A 25,021-nucleotide genomic window follows, 5' to 3' on the forward strand; every position below is an offset into this window, starting at 1 on the left:
ATATATATATATATATATATATATATTATTACACTTTAAGTTCTGGGATACATGTTTAGAATGTGCAGGTCTATTATATAGGTGTACATGTGTCATGGTGATTTGCTGCAACCATTTAACCCATCATCTATATTAGGTATTTCTCCTAATGCTATCCCTCCACTTGCCCCCTACCCATGACAAGCCTCAATGTGTGATGTTCCCCTCTGTGTGTTCACGTGTTCTCATTGTTCAACTCCCACTTATGAGCGATAATATGCAGTGTTTGATTTTCTGTTCTTGTGTTAGTGTACTGAGAATGGTGGTTTTCAGCTTCATCCATGTCCCTTCAAAGGACATGAACTCATCCTTTTTATGGCTGTGTAGTATTCCATGGTATATATGTGCCACATTTCCTTTATCCCATGTATCACTGATGGACATTTGAGTTGGTTCCAAATCTTTGCTATTGTGAACAGTGCTGCAGTAAACATACATGTGCATGTGTCTTTATAGTAAGAATGATTTATAATCCTTTGCATATATACCCAGTAATGGGATTGCTGGGTCAAATGGTATTTCTGGTTCTAGACCCTTGAGGAATCACCACACTGTCTTCCACAATGGTGGAACTAACTTACACTCCCACCAACAGTGTAAAAACATTCCTATTACTCTACATCCTCTCTAGCATATGCTGTTTCCTGACTTTTTAAGAATCACCATTCTAACTGGCATGAGATGGTATCTCATTGTAATTTTGATTTGCATTTCCATAATGACCAGTGATGATGAGCTTTTTTGCATATGTTTGTTGGCCACATAAATGTCTTCTTTTGAGAAGTGTCTGTTCATATCCTTTGCCCACTTTTTGATGTGGTTTTGTTTTATTCCTGTAAATTTGTTTAAGTTCTTTGTAGATTCTGGATATTAGCCCTTTGTCAGACGGATGGATTGCAAAATTTTTCTCCCACTCTGTAGGTTCCTGTTCACTCTGATGATAGTTTCTTTTGCTGTACAGAAGCTCTTTAGTTTAATTAGATCTCATTTGTCAATTTTGGCTTTTGTTGCCATTGCTTTTGGTGTTTTAGTCATGAAGTCTTTGCCCATGCCTATGTCCTGAATGGTATTGCCTAGGTTTTCTTCTAGGGTTTTTATGGTTTTAGGTCTTAGATTTAAGTCTTTAATTCATCCTGAGTTAATTTTTGTATAAGGTGTAAAGAAGGATAAACCTTATATGAAGTTGTTGCCTAGGGTTTCTTCTAGGGTTTTTATGGTTTTAGGTCTCTTTTAAGTCTTTAATCCATCTTGAGTTAGTTTTTGTCTAAGATGTGAGGAAGGGGTCCAGTTTCAGTTTTCTGAATATGGCTAGCCAGTTTTCCCAACATCATTTATTAAATAGGGAGTTCTTTCCCCATTGCTTGTTTTTGTCAGATTTGTCAAAGATCAAATGGTTGTAGATGTGTGGCATTATTTCTGAGGCCTCTGTTCTGTTCCACTGGGGTGTGTGTGTGTGTGTGTGTGTGTGTATACATACATATATATATATATATATATATATATATATGTGTGTGTGTGTGTGTGTGTGTGTGTGTGTGTGTGTGTGTGTATTTTGGTACCAGTATCATGCTGTTTTAGTTACTGTAGCCTTGTAGTATAATTTGAAGTCAGGTAGCATGATGCCTTGAGCTTTGTTCTTTTCGATTAGAATCATCTTGGTTATCTAGGCTCTTTTTTGGTTCCATAGGAAATTAAAATAGTTTTTCCTAATTCTGTGAAGAAAGTCAATGGTACCTTGATGGGGATAGCACTGAATCTATAAATTATTTTAGGCAGTGTGACCATTTTCACGATACTGAGTCTTCCTATCCCTGAGCATGGAATTTTTTTTTTATTTGTTTGTTTGTGTCCTCTCTTATTTCCTTGTAGTTTGTACTTTCTCCTTGAAGAGGTCCTTCACATCCTTTCTAACTTGTATTCCTAAGTATTTTATTCTATTTGTAGCAATTGTGAATGGGAGTTCATGCATGATTTGGTTCTCTGTCAATTATTGGTGTATAGGAATGCTTATGATTTTTGCACATTGATTTTGTATCCTGAGGCTGTGCTGAAGTTACTTATCAGCTTGAAGAGATTTTGGGCTGAGATGATGGGGTCTTTTAAATATAAATTTATGTCATCTGCAAACAGAGACAATTTGACTTCCTATCTTTCTATTTAAATACCCTTTATTTCTTTCTCTTGCCTGATTGCCTTGGCCAGAACTTCCAATACTATGTTGAGTATGAGTGATGAGAGAGGGCATCCTTGTCTTGTGCCAGGTTTCAAAGGGAATGCTTCCAGCTTTTGCCCATTCAGTATGATATTGGCTGTGGTTTGTCATAAATAGCTCTTATTATTTTGAGATACGTTACAGCAATGCCTAGTTTATTGAGAATTTTTAGCATAAAGTTCTGTTGAATTTTGTCGAAGGCCTTTTCTGCCTCTACTGAGACAATCATTTGCTTTTTGTCATTGGTTCTGTTTATGTGATAGATTACATTTATTGTTTTGCATATGTTGAACCAGCTTTGCATCCCAGGGATGAAGTCAACTTGATCGTGGTGGATGAAGTTTTTGATGTGCTGCTGGATTAGTTTTGCCAGTATTTTACTGAGGATTTTCACACTGATTTTCATCAGGGATATTGGTCTTGGAAGCGTGTTTGTGCCCAGGAATTTATCCATTTCTTCTTGATTTTCTAGTTTACCTGCGTAGAGGTGTTTACAGTATTCTCTGATGGTAGTTTGTATTTCTGTAAAATCAGTGGTGATAACTTTTTGTTTATTGCCAGAATAGCATCTATCTGTGTATCTATCTATCTATTTATCTACCTACCTACCCACCTACCTATCTGCATATCTATCACTGTGGCAGGCTGACTTTTTAGCTTATAAATGGAGTGGGTATTTAGACTTAATACAGATATCATTCCTTTATTAGCCTGTATCTATTTTGCCGTGTCGATGTTTGTAATGATGAAAAATAGGAATCATTTTTATGGTATCAGTTGTCAAAATATTCTGTATATCATGTGTTCTCCATGATACATTCAAAAAAGAGATGCTAGTAATAATCTGTGTACCGTATAGAGTTCTTTACACACACATACTTGAAGGACAGTTGAGATACAGATAAGCATTTCCCTGGTGGTAGTGGTAGGTTTGAATTTCTTTGAAACATACCAAGATAAAGTGATGTTATGCAAAGTACATGGTGACATGGGTACAGCAGGGTGTCAGCTAGGAGCAGACTAGATTCACCTTGACAGCAGGCCTAGTGGACTAGTGATCTCTGAGGCCCTTTATGTGCATGAGTAGATCTATGCAAGTTTTCTGGCTAAAGGAAGAAGGTGGGGTGTGTGTGTGTGTGTGTGTGTGTGCACGCACATGCATGCATGTTTATGCAAGGGTGCTGGAAAGAGACAGAGATAAGCAAGAAAGTTGGGGGAATTTAGCATATGAAAAAATAACCTATATCTTGCTTCTTGATTGCCACAATTACTATCACAGCCTCTGGAAGATGCAATGGTTAATAATTGCTGCTGATTCTTTGATATGGCTATTCCTGGAGACAGTGTGGAGTCAGCTCAAGTAAAGACAAGTCCTAGAAAAGGACTTTTTTTTTTTTTTTAAGGAAGATTCCTAACAGCTACATAGTGGCAATGCTCTAGAAATGGAGTTTTTTGAAGAGTTCCAAACCCAGTGTCCCCTCAAGTTGCTTTTCCTCACAGCTACTGTGATTGCAAGGCTGCCGGTCTTCAAGGCTGTCATGGAGCTGAGGAGAATTGCTATAGGACAATTCACAACATCACAAAGCTCACATTCTTATCAAGATTTAGTCACTTTTAAAGACTTCTTTTTAATTAGTTTCTAGAGTTCTGCAAAAGTTGATTCTGACAAATCTTGCTAGTGACCATTGCTTTTATGCTGTTGGTCTTTGCAAATTATTTAATATTCCTTTTTCTCAATTTTCTAATTATTAAAACAAGTATAGTAACATGCTTCAGAGAATCGTTGTGAGGCTTAAGAAAGCTCATTCAAGAAAAGCACTTAGAATAGTTCCTAGTACATATTGAATATTCAACCAACACTGGCTGTCAGTATCAGTAGTTTCATTTTAAATACGTAAGGTTAGATATCAACAAACTGGCCCTGTATTTTTCCCCAAAATTTGGTTTTATATTCACCTTTTATTTTTCTGAATTGTTTTATCTAGCTACAAAGTTTTAGAGATTCTATTCCACAGTGTTTCAGACCATAGCTGTTGATAATGTTTTACATTCCATTACACAGAATATTCCTAAAGCTTTTTGGAACAATAACTGATGGCCAGACTGTTGAAGATATTATGATTCCACTTCCTGTTCAAATATGTAGACTGGAACAGGGTAATTTTGCTTTCTGTTACCTGAGAAAAATAAGAATGCCACATTTATTTACTTACTTTTATCAGTGTGGCTTATAAAATTTCACTTTTTGAAAGAATTGTCCCAGGACACAAATAAAAAAGTGCAAAATATTTTATTGAATACCTAGAGCTATCAAAGTCATTAATGTTTTATGAAATATTTAAACTTTTAATGATAAATAAAGTTCCTTCCTAAACAGATCTCTAACTAAGAGAAAATGCGTGTGAGAAGATAAGATATTTTCAGTGCCTTAAATGTCAGCAAACTTGAGCCTGTCAGAGTAAGAAAATGGGAATTTCTTTAATGAGTATAATATCTAATTACAATGACTAATATTGAATATTTAACAATAATTATGAAAAATAGGTAGTTGTTTGCCCTCTGTTCTAAATGACATTAATATTATTTAAAATAATATTAAGCATAGTACTCAAATAATGAGTTACTTCATTAAAGATATTCTTAGTTTTGTGTCTATATTTGTAGAATTCTTAAGGCTCTTAATTTTGAATCAGCAGAAAAATATGGTTATCCCAGTTCATGACTTGTTCTTTAACTTTAAAAGTGAACTGAGATATTTTAATTATTATATGTTTGTAATTATTTTACATGGTAAAGATGAAAACAAATAAGATCTAAAGAAGAGAAATATACTCCACACAAAACTTTCTAATTAAATGTATCAATCTGGAGAAAGTATTCTTTCTTAAGGACCAAAATTTCAATTCAGTTTTATATAATTGTTCCTGTATACCATGGATATGAGATAGAAAGATAGACAAATAGTTTACAGGTAGGTGATAGATAAATAGATAAAGATGGATGGATAGATGATAGATAGACAGATGAAAGATAGGTAGGTAGATAATAGAATAGGTAGGTAGATAATAGATTAGGTAGGTAATGATAGGTAGGTAGGTAGATAAACAGATGATAAGTAAGTAGATAGATAAGTAGGTAGGTAGATGGGTAAAAAGACATAGATATAGTTAGTGTAATTGCCTTTGCTATTTGAAGATTTGGAATTAGAATGCCTGTATAGGTAAACCTCATGAAAGTTAGGGCTCTTTCAGTTGTTAGAGACAGAAATCTCATCTCAAACAGGCCTAAGTTTTTTTTTAAAGTACATATGTGTACATATAATCTGAGAAGTGCAGGGGTTGAGCTCTTTCAGAAATGCTGGTTTAAAGAGCTCATCAAAAGACTCCACCTCAGCCCTCAGCTCTACCTCATCTGGGTAGTTCCATTCACAGTTCCATTATAGGATTCAGTATTTTCAGAACCATGTCATTAAGAAACAAAAGGAACATTTCTGCTTCAACAATGACTCAAATGGAAGCCACAGAACTGGGTTTTGTTTCCTGCGATTGGCCTGTTTGGGTAATGTATGAATCCCTGAATTGTGTCTGTGTATGCATGTCCCAGAGGATGTTACATGCTGATGGACTGGTCAAGATTACACATTCTGCTCTGGAAATAGGTATGTACTTCATTCAGTTCATGTGGACTGAGAAGCAAGAGGGATGTAGCCTAAATGAGAGTTTGGACTTTGCTGGAAGAAGGGGAAATGGAAATAGGGGAGATAATATTTTTTAATACTTTAAGTTCCGGGATACATGTGCAGAGCATGCAGGTTTGTTACATAGGTATACACATGCCATGATGGTTGGCCACACCCATCAACCCGTCATCTACATTAGGTATTTCTCCTAATGCTATCCTTCCCCTAGACTCCCACCCCCAACATGCCCCAGTGTGTGATGTTCCCCTACCTGTGTCCATGCGTTCTCATTGTTCAACTCCCACTTGTAAGTGAGAACATATGGTGTTTGGTTTTTCTGCTGAGAATGATGGTTTCCAGCTTGACTCATGTACCTGCAAAGGACATGAACTCATCCCTTTTTATGGCTGCATAGTATTCCATGGTGTATATGTGCCACATTTTCTTCATACAGTCTATCGTTGATGGGCATTTGGGTTGGTTCCAAATCTTTGCTATTGTGAACAGTGCTACAATAAACATACATGTGCATGTGTCTTTATAGTAAGAATGATTTATAATCCTTTGCATATATACCCAGTAATGGGATTGCTGGGTCATATGATCCTTGAAGAATCACCACACTGTCTTCCTCAAGAGTTGAACTAATTTACACTCCCACCAACAGTGTAAAAGCATTCTATTTCTCTACATCCTCTCCAGCATCTGTTGTTTCCTGACTTTTTAATGATCATCTTTCTAACTGACAAGATGATATCTCATTGAGGTTTTTATTTGTATTTCTCTACTGACCAGTGATGATGAGGTTTTTTTCATGTCTGGTGGCCTCTTAAATGTCTTCTTTGGAGAAGTATCTGTTTATGTCCTTTGCCCATGTTTTGATGGGGTTGTTTCTTTCTTGTAAATTTGTTTAAATTCTTTGTGGATTCTTGATATTAGCCCTTTGTCAGATGAATAGATTGCAAAAATTTTCTCCCAATCTGTAGGGGGTCTGTTCACTCTGTGAACATAGTTTCTTTTGCTGTACAGAAGCTTTTTAGTTTAATGAGATCCTATTTGTCAATTTTGGCTTTTGTTGCCATTGCTTTTGGTGTTTTAGTCATGAAGTCCTTGCCTATGCCTATGTCCTGAATGGCATAGCCTCGGTTTTCTTCTAGGGTTTTTATGGTTTTAGGTCTTGCTTTTAAGTCTTTAATCCATCTTGACTTAAGTTTTGTATAAGATGTAAGGAAGGGGTCCAGTTTCAGTTTTCTGCATATGGCTAGCCAGTTTTCCCAACAGCATTTATTAAATAGGAAATTCTTTCCCCATCGCATGTTTTTGTCAGGTTTGTCAAAGATTGGATGGTTGTAGATGTGTGGCATTAGTTCTGAGGCCTCTGTTTTGTTCCATTGGTCTATGTATATGCTTTGGTACCAGTACCATGCTGTTTTAGTTACTGTAGCCTTGTAGTATAGTTTGAAGTCAGGTAGTGTGATGCCTCCAACTTTGTTCTTTTTGCTTAGTATTGTCTTGGCTATCTGGTGTCTTTTTTAGTTTCATATGAAATTTAAAGTTGTTTTTTCTAATTCTGTGAAAAAGTCAATGGTACCTTGATGGGGATAGCATTGAATCTATAAATTACTTTGGGCAGTATGGCCATTTTCACTATATTGATTCTTCCTGTCCATGAGCATGGAAGAGGAGGTGGAGTGGCCGAATAGGAACAGCTCTGGTCTGCAGCTCCCAGCAAGATCAATGCATAAGGTGGGTGATTTCTGTATTCACAATTGAGGTACCAGGCTCATCTTATTGGAACTGGTTGGATAGTGGATGCAGCCCACAAAGACTGAGCCAAAGCAGGGTGGGATGTTGCCTCACCCAGAAAGTGCAAGGGGTTGAGGAACTTCCTCCCCTATCCAAGGGAAGTTCTGAGGGACTGTGCTGTGAGGAACAGTGCATTCCAGCCTGGATATAACCCTTTTCCCACAGTCCTTGCAACCCGCAGACCAGGAGATTACCTCAGATGCCTACACCACCAGGGACCTGGTTTTCAAGCACAAAACTGGGTCATCCTTTGGGCAGACACCAAGCTAGCTGTAGGATTTGTGTGTGTGTGTGTACCGAAGTGGTACTTGGAAAGCCAGGAAGACAGAATCGTTCACTCCCCTGAAAAGGGGGCTGAAGCCAGGGCGCCAAGTGGTCTAGCTCAGTGGATTCCCACCTCTGTGGAGCCCAGCAAGCTAAGATCCATTAGCTTGAAATTCTCTTGAAATTCTTGCTGCCGGCACAGCAGTCTGAAGTCAACCTGGGATGCCCCAGCTTGTTGGAGGGGGTGGGGCATCCATCATTACTGAGGCTTGAGTAGGCAGTTTTCCCCTCACAGTGTAAACAAAGCTGCCAAGAAGTTCAAACTGAGTAGAGCCCACTGCAGCTCTGCAAAGCTGCTGTAGTCAGACAGCCTCTTAGATTCCTCCTCTCTGGGCAGGGCATATTATTGGTGCAGCTTCAGGAGACTTAAATGTTCCTGCCAGCCGGCTCTGAAGAGAGCAGTAGATTTCCCAGCACAGTGCTCGAGCTCTGCTAAGGGACAGACTGCCTCCTTAATTGGGACTCTGACCCCCATGCCTCCTGACTGGGAAACACCTCCCAGCAGGGGTCAACAGACACTTCATACAGGAGAGCTCCAGCTGGCATCTGGCAGGTGCCCCTATGGGACAAAGCTTACAGAGGAAGAAACAGGTAGCAATCTTTGCTCTTCGGCAGCCTCTTCTGGTGATACCCAGGCAAACAGGGTCTGGAGTAGACCTCCAGCAAACTCCAGTAGACCTGCAGCAGAGGGACCCAACTGTTAGGAAAACTAGCAAACAAAATGGGATAGCATCAACATTAACAGAAAGTACATCCACATAGAAAACCACCCAAAGATTCCAATATCAAAGACCAAAGGTATATAAATCCACGAAGATGAGGAAAAAAAACAGTGCAAAAAAGCTGAAAATTCCAAAAACCAGAAAGCCTCTTCTCCTCTAAAGGATTACAACTCCTCACCAGCAAGGGAACAAAACTAGACAGAGAATGAGTTTGATGAACTGACAGAAGTAGGCTTCAGAAGGTGGGTAATAACAGACTCCGCTGAGCTAAAAGAGCATGTTCTAACCCAATGCAAGGAAGCTAAGAATCTTGAAAAAAGGTTAGAGGAATTGCTAACTAGAATAACCAGTTTAGAGAAGAACATAAGTGACCTGATGGAGCTGAAAAACATAGCACAAGAACTTTGTGAGGCATATACAAATATCTATCAATAGCTGAATCAATTAAGCAGAAGAAAGGATATCAGAGATTTGAAGAACAACTTAATAAAATAAAGTGTAAAGACAAGATTAGAGAAAAATAGAATAAAAAGGAATGAACAAAGCCTCAAAGAAATATGGGACTATGTGAAAAGACCAAACCTACAATTGACTGGTGTACCTGAAACTGACAGGGAGAAAGGAACCACGTTGGAAAACAGTCTTCAGGATGTTATCCAGGAGAACTTCCCCAACCTAGCAAGGCAGGCCAACATGCAAATTCAGGAAATACAGAAAACACTACCAAGATACTCCTTGAGAAGAGCAACCCCAAGACACATAATTGTCAGATTCACCAAGGTTGAAATGAAGGAAAAAGTGTTAAGCACAGCTAGAGAGAAAGGTCTAGTTACCCACAAAGGGAAGCCCATCAGACTAACAGTGGATTCCTTTGCAGAAATCCTACAAGCCAGAAGAGACTGGTGCCAATATTCAACATTCTTAAAGAAAATAATTTTCAACCTAGAATTTCATATCCAGCCAAAAAAATTATTTACAGATAAGCAAATGCTGAGAGATTTTGTCAACACCAGTACTGCCTAACAAGAGCTCCTGAAGGAAGCACTAAATATGGAAAGGAAAACTGGTACCAGCCACTGCAATAATATACCAAATTATAAAGATCATTTGTATAAAGAAACTGCATCAACTAATGAGCAAAATAACCAGCTAGCATTATAATAGCAGGATCAAAATCACACAAAACAATATTAACCTTAAACGTAAATGGGCTAAATGTCCCAAGTAAAAGACGGACTGGCAAGTTGGAAAATGAGTCAAGACCCATCAGTGTGCTGCATTCAGGAGACCCACCTCACATACGAAGACACACATAGGCTCAAAATAAAGGGATAGAGCAAGATTTACCAAGCAAATGGAAGGCAAAAAAAAAAAAAAAAAAAAAAAGCAGGGATTGCAATCCTAATCTCTGATAAAACAGACTTCAAACCAACCAAAATCACAAAAGACAAGTGCATTACATAATGATAAAGGGATCAATGCAACAGGAAGAGCTAACTATACTAAATATACATGTACCTAATACAAGAGCACCCGGCTTCATAAAGCAAGTTCTTCGAGACTTAGACTCCCACACAATAAATAGTGGCAGAGTTTAACACCCCACTGTCAATATTAGACAGAGTAATGAGACAGAAAATTAACAAGGTTATTCAGAGGAGATACATTTTTGATGGAAAAGTTATCATAGGAGAAGTATACTTTTAGAGCTGTTCCTTATGAAACAGAAATCTTTTAACTATTAGGAAAATTGAAGCTATATAAAACAGTATAATTAGAACATTAAGCTTTACAGGTGGTCTCATTTAAATGTCTCTTACGGGTGGAGCAACTAAAGGCCAGAGAGGTCATGAAATGTTTTCTATATTATGCAGCTTTAACTAATTTGATTTGCAGATTGACAAGCTCCACTATTTTTGATAAAAAGGAATTTTGAGCTTCAATACATACCCATATTATAGCACTTACTACACCACATTAGAAATACTGTTTTTCACTGGAGCTCTTTAAATCAGAGAGGGTATTTTATTCTGTGAGATATAGTGTATTTTTCAGTGACTTAAAATTTTATTTGGTAAATGAATGAGCAAAATAAAATGAGTGAAGTAATGAGTGATGATTAACTCCATAGGATTGGCAAATCCAGAAGACTATGTTAATCTAATCATCTCTTCCCTAATACTGACTTGAAAATGCTACTCGTGTGTCTCTGTCTCTGGAGGATAATGCAAAAATAAATTCAAACGATGTGAAGTCACTGAGAGATTTGAGGAGGGTGTGACGTTAACAGGAATGTATCTAAACTGAGACTCTGTTTGAAGATATAGTTTATCATTGTTTAATGCCTAAAGAAGGATCAGTCAGGGAGAAGGGCTTTTAATTCCTTCTGAAAGATGATAAAGTCAAAAGTAAGTGAGATCAGGCACTTAGAGGAATATGTTGAACTCCGAATGTGCTCGGTAACTATCTTTTTGACAGACTGACTGATCCTAACATGTAGGCAGTCTGTAGTTTCAGTTTTCTGGAGAAATTTTTCTTCATGGAGGCTCTGCCTTATTTCTCAGGAGAGAGAGAATGTTGTACTAACTCAGTATGTGCCTCCTGCAGATGTAACACATGAAACTGCTCCTGAATTAGATGAATCTTCTTCTGTGCAATATAATAAAATTAGCATCATAAAATGAAAGCTGGGTTCAAGCAAATCGACAGATATTATTTCTTTATTCTCCAATTTATTTCATTTTGTTAGTGAAAAAAAATTTTTTTCTACTTGAGTGACTTTTAGGACTAGACTTTAATAAACACTTCAATATAGTCAGGTTGGATCAAGTACTTACTGTCATATATAACTTACTAAAAATAAAATACAGAACTGCACACATAAGGAAAATGAAACATTACTCTCGGGACTTCCTTTTAATGAACATATGGCTTATATATGACAAAAAAGAAAAAAATCACTGTTGTGGCATGCCATAGGATGTCTGCCTGCTCTAAATGGGCTGACAAATTTTAAAAAGTTAAACATGGAAATGTTCAAATTTATCCAATATGTAGATTCCCTGAAAGAGGTATCGTCTATAATCACATTAAATGTAAATGGGTAAGCACTTCAATAAAAGGCAGAAATTGTTAGACTGAATAAAAGAAATTGACACCTAACTACACATTGTCTACAGATAATGTATTTTAATTATAAAAACATATGTTGACAGTAAAAGAATGGAAACAGATGTTCGTTGATTATATATATACATCTACAATTGAGAAGGAGGAAAACTAGCTCATTTAAAAAAAATCCATTTACTTCCAAATTCATTTTCCATATTTCGTGCTATAGGGAAGATTATCTGAAGACATCTTTCTTTTATATTTGCTTCTGTTTGTTAGATAGTACTGACTGATTTGCTATGTCTGAGCACTGGTTTTGAAATATACATTCACACATATAATTATTTATTCACTCAATAATTCTTCCAGCATTTGCTGAAAAATGCCTTCAGCACTGAGAATGCATTGAGATTTCTACATTCACTTTAAGTGTATCTTCATTTAACAAGATTCTGGAAACTAACCCAGTCGTGTTTTTGCATTTGTACATTTGTCAAGTTCCAACCTTTGTGACAGTAAGTAGAACAGCATTCCTACAATCTTGATTGTGCAAAGAGTAGATTCTTGTGATTCATATGTTGGAGCACCTATTCACCCCTCTAGAAACAATTATAGAATTCTGGATGTCTGCGGGCCTTTCCACATGTACTCTAAAATGAAAAAGCAATCTTTAGCAAATCATTCTATTCAGAGAACCCAAGTGGTGTTTTAAAAGTAATAAACAGCCGGGTGTGGCGGCTCACGCCTGTAATCCCAGTACTTTGGGAGGCCGAGGCAGTTGGATCAAGAGGTCAAGGGATTGAGACCATCCTGGTCAACATGGTCAAACCCCGTCTCTACTAAAAATACAGAAAATTAGCTGGGCATGGTGGCACATGCCTGTAGTCCCAGCTGCTCGGGAGGCTGAGACGGGAGAATTGCCTGAACCCAGGAGGCGGAGGTTGTGGTGAGCCAAGATCGCACCATTGCACTCTAGCCTGGGTAACAAGAGAGAAACTCCATCTCAAAAGAAAAATAAATAAATAAGTAAGTAAAAAATAAAATCAAATAAAAGTAATAAACAAATAACCACTCTTTTTATCATGTAAATAATTCTTAATTGAATACGAAAGCCTGGAAGAATGTGTAGATAACCAAGCCTAGCTCAAGCACAGTGGTATTTATCCATCATCTGGTAAGCAGCCCTTGCTTTCCAGCTCTCAGTCCAGCACTAAAAACAGTTTTCATAATCTTAAAGAGTAATTAGCATGCTAATCCCAGAGAGCCAGAATTGTCTTTTTAATTAACGATAGAATTGTTTGAATAAAGATTTAGTCCTTATTAGGCTATATAGTCATATGACAGATCTTTTCTCTGTCTTATATTTTCAGCCCTGGAAATTTTCATTGAAAAATGTGTTTTCCTGAATGCAATATCTCGAGTATTATTATGAAGAATGGCCTATATATCAAAGTGGCATAATATTATTTGAAACATCTCTGCCATAAATTATAAATCAATATAGTAAATCTAAAGCAACCTCTAAAAATAGATAAATGAGGTCAAGCTAATAAGATAATTGTATAGACAAAGCAAAATCTGAAAATATTTGCAATTAATGCAAGGCAGGAAATAAGTAAAAAAGTAAAAATGAAACAAGCAGAAAAAAACCAAGGTGTTAAATTTAAACTCAAACAGATTAATAACCACTTTATTAATGGTAAATACTCCAATTTAAAAGCAGAAATTTTCAATGTAAGTAAAAAATACTCAACTGAATGCTGCATGCTGTCTACAGAAAATGTAAAGATAAAAACGCAGAAAGGTTAAAAGTGAAAGAATGAGAAAAGATACATAATTGAAACGTTATTCAAAAGAAAGCTGGAGAGGCTATATAACAGACTTTAGGGCAAGAAATATTACCAGATATAAAGGTGGAAATTTTGTAACAATAACGATCAATTCATCAAGAAGATATTACACTTCTTATATGTGTATGCAACTAATAAGAGAATGTTAAAATACATGAAATAAAAACCTATTAATGTAAAAAGATAAATATGGACATCCACAATTGTAGTTGAAAATTTCAACTTCTTCTAACAGTAAATGATAAAGTTTTTAAAAATTTAGCTTATAGAATAAGTGAACAAGCTATCATCCGAATTGACCTAGGTGATCTTATAGAACACTGCATTCTAAAAGAATTTCTTTAAAAAAAAAAATGCACATTCCTTACAAATAACAGAAAATTCACCAAGAAGTATAACCAATATCTGTGTTTGTTATCTATTGTTGCATAACAAATTTTACTGAACTTAATAAGTAAAAACAACAAACATTCATTATGGCACAGTTTCTGTAAGTCAAAAATCTGGGAGCAGTTTAACTGGGTGGTTCTGGCTATGGGTCTTTTAGGATGCTACTGCAGTTAAGATGTCAGCTGGAGCTACACTCATCAAAATTGCTGACTCAGAGGGATTCTGCTTTCAAGGTCATTCACCTGCCTTGGGGCAGCCCCAGATGCTCTGCTCCAAGGTCAGTCACATGAGCCTCTGCACAGGACAGTCACCCAAAATGGCAACTGGCTTGCCCCTCCCCCAACCCCCAAGTGAGACGTCCAAGAAAGAGTATCTAAGACAGAAGCTGTAGTCATTTTATAGCCTAATTTCAGAAGTGAGATTCCAGCACATCTGCCTTATTCTATTTCCTAGAAGCTATTCGCTAAATCCAGCCTGCAGTCAAAGTCAGGGGTTACACAAGGACCTGAATGCAGGAGCCAGTGATGACTGGTGGATCATCTTAAGAGCTGCCTACCACAGAATATATGCTGGAACATAAAAAAGTCTAGAAAAATTTAGAAGCATAGACAAATGATGGAGGTACATTCATTGGCAACAATAAAATTGATCGGAAATAAATGACAAAAAGTTATACAGAAAAATCCCCTGTTATTAGGCATTTGTTCATATACTTTTTAAAAATGCATGGGTCAAAGACAAAAATCACAAAGAAAATTATTAGAAAATAATTTAAACCAGGTGAAAAGAAAACACAATATTCTACTGAAAATGAAAACAAAAGGGCCAATCTGAGAGAAAATGTCAGAGATACACATATCTGGCAAAGTGCTTGAATTTGTTATACACTTAATAAACTCTTGACAACTTGACAATAAGACAAACACAATTAAAAAGTGAGATAGAGGTTTGACCAGTCATTTTACAAAAAAAAACATAAATGACTCTCAAAAGCATTATGCTTAGCCACAGAAACCAAATACTAAAGAGTAAATACTGTATAATTTCATTCATATTGAATTATAGAAAGGCAAAACAGAAGATCATTTGTTGCCAGGGGTGAAGAATATTAACTGCAAAAAAAAAATGCGTGAAATAATTTTTGTGGGTGATGGGAAAAAATTCAGGGAATGAGATCAAACCCAGAGTGCTGCCAGTAGAATTTGTGGCCACAGGCTCATGATCAAACTAAAGCTGTGGTTGTAATTTGGTTGAGATTTCAGGAAATTGTGGAAGAGTGTCTCATTTTTCCTCTCAGTAGAAAATGCTTCTAGGAATTTTAAGGACAAGACTCTGACTCTCTCTGCTGTGAGCTTCTGCATCTTCACAAGTAACCCCAAATAGAGAAAGACTCCACCTAGAGAAATAGGTGGATGTCACTTTTGTCTAATGAATTTGATTATAATTTGTACACAGTCCACATACTTTAAAAGGAATTATAATGACTTGGACTGAAAGGAACAGATACTGCTCAAAACATAAAAAGGCTTTTGAGTCCCCAACTTCCGACAGACAGGAAGCAGACTAAGGACACTACTCAGCTGCAAACATGGGTCATTTCTTAAGGAACAGAAGGATGACTCCGAAGGTAGTGACAAGAGTTCATAGTGTGTGGCCAGGCGTGTGTGACTACCCCAGGGAACATATCTGGGTCCTAATCAACATATGCCCTGCCTTCTGAGCCAGATGAAATGGTAGCTTGTTTCTACTGGATCTCAGAATTTTGTCATCCCAGTGACTGCAATGTCACTCACATTGTCCTGCCTCTTAAGTGGAGGTATGTATTGTGGTTCCCTAGATCATGTCTCCTCATTGTAAGGTGGAAATGTGAGGGCGTATAGCTGGTTTCTTTATCTGATGGTCTTCTGATCAAGAGGAAGTTCCACCCTAACTCTACTAGCCTCATCCTATTTGCTTTAGAAGCTAATTGCTAAATACGGCAGCTTTACTTGATTTACACGATGAGATTCTGAACTTAAAATATAATACTGATGGCGATGAGACTTTGGGAGTTTAGGGAGATTGGTAAGTGTATTTTGAAAGTGAGAGGAAAATGCATCACCCTTGGCTAAAGGACTAAATGTGGTAGTTACTCTCCCAAAATGGCCCCCATGAACCTCCTTGGTCTAAGCTCTACCATAGTAGATATGTGCTATCTCTGTGATTTGCTTTAAGCCATTGGATGTCATACAAGTGACTCTGGTCCAGTTTCTGGCTTAAGCCGTAAGAAGGCCTGGTAGCTTCGCTTTGCTTTTTAGGATAACCCTGTGCCGCCATGTAAAAATGTTGGCCTGTTTTGTTGGAGAGTCGAATTGGAGATGCAGTTGTCACAGCATCCCAGCAGCTGAGCTGAGATACTCAGCTTTCTTCACCAAAGTGCCAGGCATGTAGTGAGACATCGTGGATATTGCAGACCCAGTTAGCATCACGTGGAGCTGGGCCTAGTTGATTCACAAAATAATGGAGATGATAAAATGATGTCCGTTTAAACTACTAAGTTGTGAGGTGATTTGTTATTTAGCAATAGAATACTGGGCCTCTAATATAAGTCACTCACTATATAAGAACATAAGATTATATTAAATACAAATGAATACGTTTGCTAATTTTGATTTCCTCACTTTGAATTTTACTAATCTTAAATATTTTTCTCTGACATAAATTTTATTGGTAGCCACCAATATCAGAGCTTTGTACAGTTGTTGTTGTATTGATTACTATTCTTTAGGTTTTTTGGCTTCTTTATTAAGGTTCCTTTTTTTAAAGTTAAGTGACAGTTTAAGCCATTTATAGATCTTGGCAGGAAAGACGATACCAGATGTCACATATGTAATGAAAATACCCATAATCTTCTTGTCATGAAAATATATTTTTAAAATCCTTTAGCGGAAGTTTAGATATGTACTGGTTTATCTGTCATAGTGAAACAGATAATTTTTTAAATACATAAAGTATTTTTAAGATTTCTGAACATTTTTAACAGTGTTCTTTTAATGGTGAAAATTCGATAAAAAGTCTTAAATACACTCTAAAAATGTAAATTCTTCTTTTGGAAGTTTCTAGCATTAGAACCTGGCATATTAGCCAGGATGAAATATATCTGGAGTCTTTGTGATGGTTAAAAAGAGTGATTCTTTAATAAGCTGGTACTTCGAAAACTTTCTGATAGATCTCAATGCTTCCATACCGTTTTAATTATATGAGACTATTATAAAGAGCTACATTCTTTGTCCTACTCCCCAAGGAAGAACATTCCAGGGCATAATTCTGTTCTCTTATCAGCAAAATCTTGGGATTATCTCTAGCTTCTTAATTATTTTTCTATTCTCAAAATCATGCAAAAAGTTACTTAGAAGCTTTAGGTACTTGGTTGGAGTCAGCATATCTTTGTATGCATACAGATACTGCATTCTGGAACTTATCCAGTGCTATCTAGTTGATTTAACCTAACTTCATTTTTATGTTAAGTAGGTCATGACTGGCAGAGCCAAAAGAAATCTAACAAACAAATGTTAACTTTCTATAGAGTAAGAATTCCTCCAAGACTGAGCTGCCCCCCAAATGCCCTCAAATTTTTTTAAAAAAAATCTCTAAATCATCCACCAGAATTTCTTACATTTTCAGACTTCTCTGGGAGTATAATCATCATAATAATATTGGATTTGAAAGATATTACTTTTCTTTTAAAGGAAGAGCCATCAGGATTAGAATCTGTTGGCAAGTATACCTACTAAATAGGTTGGGTGTGTAGTCTTTGGCAAGACAGAAACAAGAAGATATGTGAGTGATTCTGGCTGTACAAAAATAAAGTATCACATCCAAGTTCTTTCTAGAGGATAACACCAAGACCTTGATTTTTAAGCAATTAAATTGGAAAAGAAACACTTTTTTAGTTCAGATACTAAACTCTTCCTTAAAAATTCTTAGTGAACAGATGAACACTCTGAAAAATAGACAAATTATCCTGTTTCTCCATTGCATGTTGAGAAGAAACACAATAAATAGAAAATTTATAGAAATCTAAATGATCAATAAATGTACAAAGCCCTGCCTAATATCACTAAAATTCAAAAGTATGCAAAATTTAAAATAAGATATTTTAATTCACCAGGGGTGAAAATGAAAAAAGCATTTTTAATTAAGCAATCAGAAAGTATGAAAAAAATTACATTGTGCTTTGTATGTGTATTTTTGAGCTAGCAATTCCACTTAACATTTTCTGTCTTATAAACAATGCCCATATGTGCACTCATGAGACTAAACATTGTTGCACTATTTCACAAAATGGGCACATGGAAGCAATCTAGGTATCTATTAATAGGAGGATGATTAAATAAATGAGAAAAATCTATACTATAAAGCATTTTAGAAGAATACATTAGAGATGGATTTAGATATATTGAAGAAAAGGTGCCTAAGATATTAAGTACAAAAGCAAGTTGCAAAACAAAATACAGTCTTTTTTTCATTATTGTTATTATTATACTTTAAGTTCTGGTGTACATGTGCAGAATGTGCAGGTATATTACATAGGTATACACATGCCATGGTGGTTTGCTGCACCCATCACCCTGTCATCTACATTAGGTATTTCTCTTAATGCTACCCCTCCCTAGCCATACATTTCCATATGATTATATATGCCTTATGATACTTGTATATGATATGATGTACATGTACCATACTGATTGCAGTAACCCTTGGGGAAGGAAGTGGAAGATATAGTGGGGTAAGGGCTATGCATATAATACCTGTAATTATGGAGAAGTAAAAAGGATGGGGGAAAATCCATGGTGTAACTTGAAATAATCCCATCTTTGGTTTTAAGTAATCAATGCTTAAGTGAATTGTAATTAATTATTTTCACAGTTCTAACTTCCAACATAATGTTGGTATTTGGTATAGAATATAAAGGCAACTTTTAAGGGGCTTTGTCTAATGTACCAGAAATAAAACTTTCCTAAATCAAAACAACAAGCATGATTAGCTGTAGAGAACAATGCTGACTGCTTAAGCGTTGTGACTTTTAGCATGTTGCTTCATCTGTACCACTCTCTCTTCGCTTATAAATTGAGGGATGAAATGTATTTAGTAAGTTCCTAGGAAAAAGCAAAGAACATATTGTTGGACAACATTTCATACACTGCCAAGCAAGATCCGCAAAAAACAAACTGATCTATTTTCATTTGTTCACAATAAATACACCAATCTTAGAAGTTTAAAGCAACTCTTTTCATGACTGACTAGAACAATGTGAAGAAAGCTAAGGAGCACCAACTCAAACGACACACAATTAAATGGCATCCTAAAAATATTTGATTGTAGTCTGTTTCTTTCCTCATCACATCTTTCATTTAAAGTGTGGATTTAAGAAATAAAAATATGGACCCAAGTATAATTAATGTTTTCATATTCCTGCAGAGTCCAAAGTTGACCAGAATGCAGGCAGCAGGCTAGCAAAAGAAGTTTGCAAAGTAAACTGGAAATGAGCGTTGTCTTTTGGTGACGTGTTTGAAACACTGCAACATTTGCATTATAGATTGAGTTCAACATTGTGTTGTCTCAAGCTGTAAGATCTTCAGTGTAGATCTTCAGGATAAACAAGGAAGATTGATTGTGTGTACTAAGAGCTAGAAACAGGGATGCCAAAGGGATAAGAACCTGTTAATAGAAAGCAAAGCCAATATATAAAAGGTGATAATTTTGCATACATGATCCAGCTACATCAAGGTAACTGTACAAATGATGAGAGTAACTTGGGAACTTTTGTTTGTAAATATTTTAATTTTTAGAAAATATGAAATATCTGATCTAAATAATTGTCGGAATGCATGAATAAGTCAGCTAATTGTGCTCTGTGATTTCAATAACCTGAATTTTAAAAAATATAATTAATAAGATTTGAAGGTCTGTTTTACACTTTGTCTTTATTGTTTTGTAAAAGAAATTTTCATCTTTTTTTTTTTTTTGAGGAAAAGGCATACGTATTTTAAAAGGAAGCAATGATTAGCATCTCTATTCTATTGTTTTTGTTGCAAAATACGGTTTCTTTTTAGGTGAGCCAACTCTCCCTTCAGATTAGAAAACTGATGATGAAGCAAAAATCTTTACACTTTGAAGTCAGAAGAAACAGCTTGCAGGGTTGACAGAGGCAAGGGGAGGGAAATATGCGTGGAGTTGCTAAGGAATCCAGAAACACAGCATGACATTTAAGTTGGTTAGAAGGGAGGGAAGCTGAATCCCTGAAACACAAATAATGTTAGTTAACATTTATTTTACTCTCAAAGTACACGTCTTCAATTAAAGAAGCATCATGTTGTTCATTAATTTATAATCTGTGTGAATTAAAAATTATTAAATATCTAGGTTCAGAAGTAAATTTTGTGTTTGTGTGCATGTGGGTGTATAGTTCAGAGAAAGTGATTGTAAGAAAGGGGAACATGTATTAATTAATATTTTGGAGGGCCTCTATCATAAATCATCAACAGCTACTCATGAAAGACTGTATCAGACCCACTGAACAAATAGTCAACATGCCCCGTAAGGACTTTAGATCAACTATGGACCACATATATACAGTAGTCTCATGAGATTATAATGGGGCTGAAAAATTTGTATCACCTAGTGAGGTCGTAGCTGTCATAACTTTGTAGTACAACACATTACTCACTTGGTAGCAGTGGTGCTGGTGTAAATCAACCTACTGCATTGGCAGTTTTATAAAAGTATAGCACGTACAATTATGTACAGTACATAAAACTTCATAATGATAATAAATGATTATATCACTGGTTGATAATATATATTTTATTATTATTTTAGAATGTGTTTCTTCTGTTTATTAAAAAAAGTTAACTGTAGAACAGTCTCAGGCAGGTCCTTCTGGAGGTATTCCAGAAGAAGACATTAGGAGTTACCAAAGGAGTTGATGACTTCACGTGTACTAACTATCCCGAAGCCCTTCCGGGGGGACAAGATGTGGAGGTAAAAGACAGTGATACTGATGACCATGACCCCGTGGGGGCCTATATTTATGTGTGCTCTTGTGTTTTAAATACCAGCAGTAAAAATAAAAACAAAAATTTTGTATAATGAAGAAAAGCTTTTAGAACAAGGATATAAAGAAAATATTTGGCTGGATGCAGTGGCTCACACTTGTAATCCCAGCACTTTGGGAGGCCAAGGCCAGCAGATCGCTTGAGGTCAGGAGTTTGAGACCAGCCTGGTCAACATGGTGAAATTGTGTCTTTGCTAAAAATACAAAAAATTAGCCAGGTCTAGTGGTGCATGCTTGTAATCCCAGCTATTTGGGAAATTGAGGCAGGAGAATCACTTGAACCTGGGAGGTGGAGGTTGCAGTGAGTCGAGATCATGCCACTGCACTCCAATCTGGATGACAGAGTGAGACTCTGACTCAAAAAAAAAAAAAAAGAAAAATATATTTTTGTACAGCTGTACACTGTATTTGTATTTTAAGCTATATTATTAACAGAGTAAAAAATTAAAACATTGATAAAGTAATAAAGTTACAGTAAGCTAAGTTTAGTTTATTATCAAAGAAAGAAAATATTTTACATTGAATGTAGCCAAAGTTTACAGTGTTTATAAAGCCTACAGTAGCTTACAGTAATGTCCTAGGCCTTCATAGGCACTCACACTATTCACTCACTGACTCATCCAAAGCTACTTCCAGTCCTTCGAGTTTCATTCATAGTAAGTGCCTTATATCAATGGAAAATATTTATTCTTTTATGTAATATTTTTACTGTATCTTTTCTATGTTTATATATGTTTTGCTACAAAAATACTTACCATTGTGTTACCACTGCCTACAATATTGAGTACAGGAACATATTCGTATAGGTTTGTAGCCCAGGAACAATAGGGTATCCTTTATATCCTAGGTGTGTAGTAGGCTGTACCATCTATGTTTCTGTAAGAATACTCTGTGGTGCTTGCACAATGACAAAATTGACTAATGATGCATCTCTCTAAAATATTCCTGTCATTCAGTAATCTGTGACTGAATTTTCTATTTTTACTTACCTGTGGAAGAAAATTATCTTATATAGAAGTAGACTACAAAGGAGGCTAAATCTGTCTAATAACTCATTATTTGTGCCAAAAGTATCATCAAATTAAACATGTTAAAAATCAAAGATTTCCAAATGCTACTTAATAGTTCATGCTTCATGTTTCATTCAGCAAAACTGTTGGTTACAACATCTATCAGACAAAAAAGGCACATGGAATGTATGACTTTGGGGATTCACAGTGTGCATTAAAAAGATATAAAGATATAAGAAGATATTAAAGGAGATAAGAGTGCAATATAATGGGCTCGACTGATGATGATTGAGAGTTTGTTAGAATTGTGATATTAAGGCACCATGGACAGAGAATATTAGACTGCAATTTCAAATACGTACTGTCAATAGAAAGTCAGGGCTGGTTGCCATGGCTCATGCCCTTAATCCGAACACTTTGGGAGGCTGAGGGGTGCAAGGAGTTCAAGATCAGTCTGGCAAACATAGTGAAAACCCGTCTCTACTAAAAATACTAAAATTAGCCGGGTATGGTGGTGGGTGCCTGTAATCCCAGCTACTCAGGAGGCTGAGGCAGGAGAATTGCTTGAAACTGGAAGGCAGAGGTTGCAGTGAGCAGAGATCACGCCACTGTGCTCCAGCCTGGGTGACAAGAGCAAAACTCTGTCTCAAAAAACAAAAAGTCAGATGCTTTGAATTTTGGGTGCTAAATTTTGTTCTGTTTGCTTCTCTATTAGCCACCATCCACTCCATAAAGTCTTGCTCTAGATTGAGTATGAATAAAAATTTAAGAATAATTGCACATTTTCCCCAGGAATCCATTGGTCAACTGGCATTCAAATACATCTATGCACTGTTTATTGACTATGATATATTCTGAGAAATGCATCATTAGGTTATTTCATTGTGTAAATATTATAGAATGTACTTAAGCAAACTTAAGATGGTATAGCCTACTACACAGCTAGGCTATATGGTATAACCTATTGATTCTAAGCTACAAACTTGTACATTATTTTATTGTACTGAATACTGGAGGCAATTCTAACACAGTGGTAAGTATTGTGTATCTAAACTTACCTAGTTATAAAAAGGCACAGTAAAAATACAGCATTATAATCTTATGGAATCACCATTGTATTTGTGATTCTTTTGACCAAATGTAATGTGACACATGACTGTATACCCAGTCAATTCAAATTTTTATTAAATAGCTTGAGTAGGAGTTCCTTACATTTGGATTTACAAATTTCTTTTCATTGTTTACAAACAGTCTTCATTTGCAATAACTTGTAATAATTCATAATTTGCCACAACTGAGATTGAATCTCTGTGCTTCACAGCTAGTGAACTGGGGTCAGCTTCCTCATCCATTTTTCCTAGTTGGAAATTCATCCCACTTTGGACTTTTATTGTTCACTCTTTATCATCTTCCATCCAGTTACATTCATGACACAATGAAAACTTTCTTGCATTGTGAAATACTTCCCAGACAATAGTCAACCAATAAAGCTGGTGAGCAATAAAGAGGTGGAAGAAAATAACAATTCTTATCTCTCAATTAACTTTATACATGATTTTGGCTTTGTGTTTTTAGAACCATTGAGAGTCTGAAGAGACCTCTTATATTTTTTCATTTTACATTACTGAATTTTTAAGAAAGAAATTGTGTGCTATAATAGTGTTCTTGACTTGGAGAATTCTTGAAAGTCTCAAGGGGCATCCCTGGAGAGTGTAAGGGTCTCCTGTAACAAGATCAGATTTATGAGACACTTGTAGTTTATATGAAGCTTTCAAATTCATAGTTAATGGGGTTTCCCTGGTGGGGCCCATAGAAATGAGGATGTCAGAGCAAAATGAAGCATAAACTCCTACTGTAGTTTGGGGGGTCTAATTTCATGATAATGTGGAAAGAGAGAGAGCAAAACATATAGCAAGATTTATATCAATCTTCAGGAGAAGCAGAGTTAAAATAACTTCTTGTGATTTTTTTTTTTTTGGTAATAGATTAAAAAATAAAGATACTGAAAAATCTAGTGATAGATTGGAAAAAGTAATGGGAGAACAATACACAAAGTGTTCTTGAACCATAGTCTGATTATCAGTGATTGCCACTACTTCAGGGTAATTTCAGAATGCAACAACTGTCTTAGATCGATGTTATTACCAACCGCATTGTTTTGGGATATAATGTCTGAAGTAGTCAAGGAGTGGATGAGTAGAGATATTTGTGGACTAGTGTCCCATTTAGGCTTTCTCCAAGGCTATGATATCTCTGTATAAACTTAAGAAATGTTTTCTTTTATATTTTAATCTTATTGATTTACAAAAGTCTGCTGCAGACGTACATTTCATAATGATTTTTCCTTTTTAATGTTTTAATGTTTCTTTAGTATTAATTCCATACCAGAATTAAATGGAAGTTACTAGAGTAAAAAAAGCCTCAAGATTACAGACTTCTACCAAGTGAAAAAGAAAGAGAAGCTAAATTTTGGAAAATGACTGTGGGAAAAAAATACAGAAAATGGGTTTTACCTGATTTAGTCTCTACCTCATAGGGGTTTTATAAGTATTAAATGGGACAAAGTATGTGCAATATCAGGTACCTAGTAAACTGTAAATGTCACCAGTCATAAAGCCTTCTATTAACAATTTTCTGATACAAAATAGCTTACACACTTTCCTATCTTTCTTTCTAAACTTGGGAGAAATCTCATGACACTCTCATTTGTTCCTTCCTTAATTACATCTGATTGAGCCAGATTTTAGGAATCTGTAAGTTACATGCCCTCTCTGAATGATCT

At 35.9% G+C, this 25,021-nt stretch overlaps 1 protein-coding gene across 1 annotated transcript in view; it reads left to right on the forward strand.

The window, feature by feature from the left end:
- The window catches only part of THEMIS (thymocyte selection associated), a 241,147-nt gene that overhangs the window by 136,096 nt on the left and 80,030 nt on the right, over window positions 1-25,021 (forward strand). The window lies entirely within an intron of this gene.

This window comes from Saimiri boliviensis, chromosome 4 (assembly GCF_048565385.1).
Source record: "Saimiri boliviensis isolate mSaiBol1 chromosome 4, mSaiBol1.pri, whole genome shotgun sequence".
Taxonomy (NCBI): Eukaryota; Metazoa; Chordata; class Mammalia; order Primates; family Cebidae; genus Saimiri; species Saimiri boliviensis.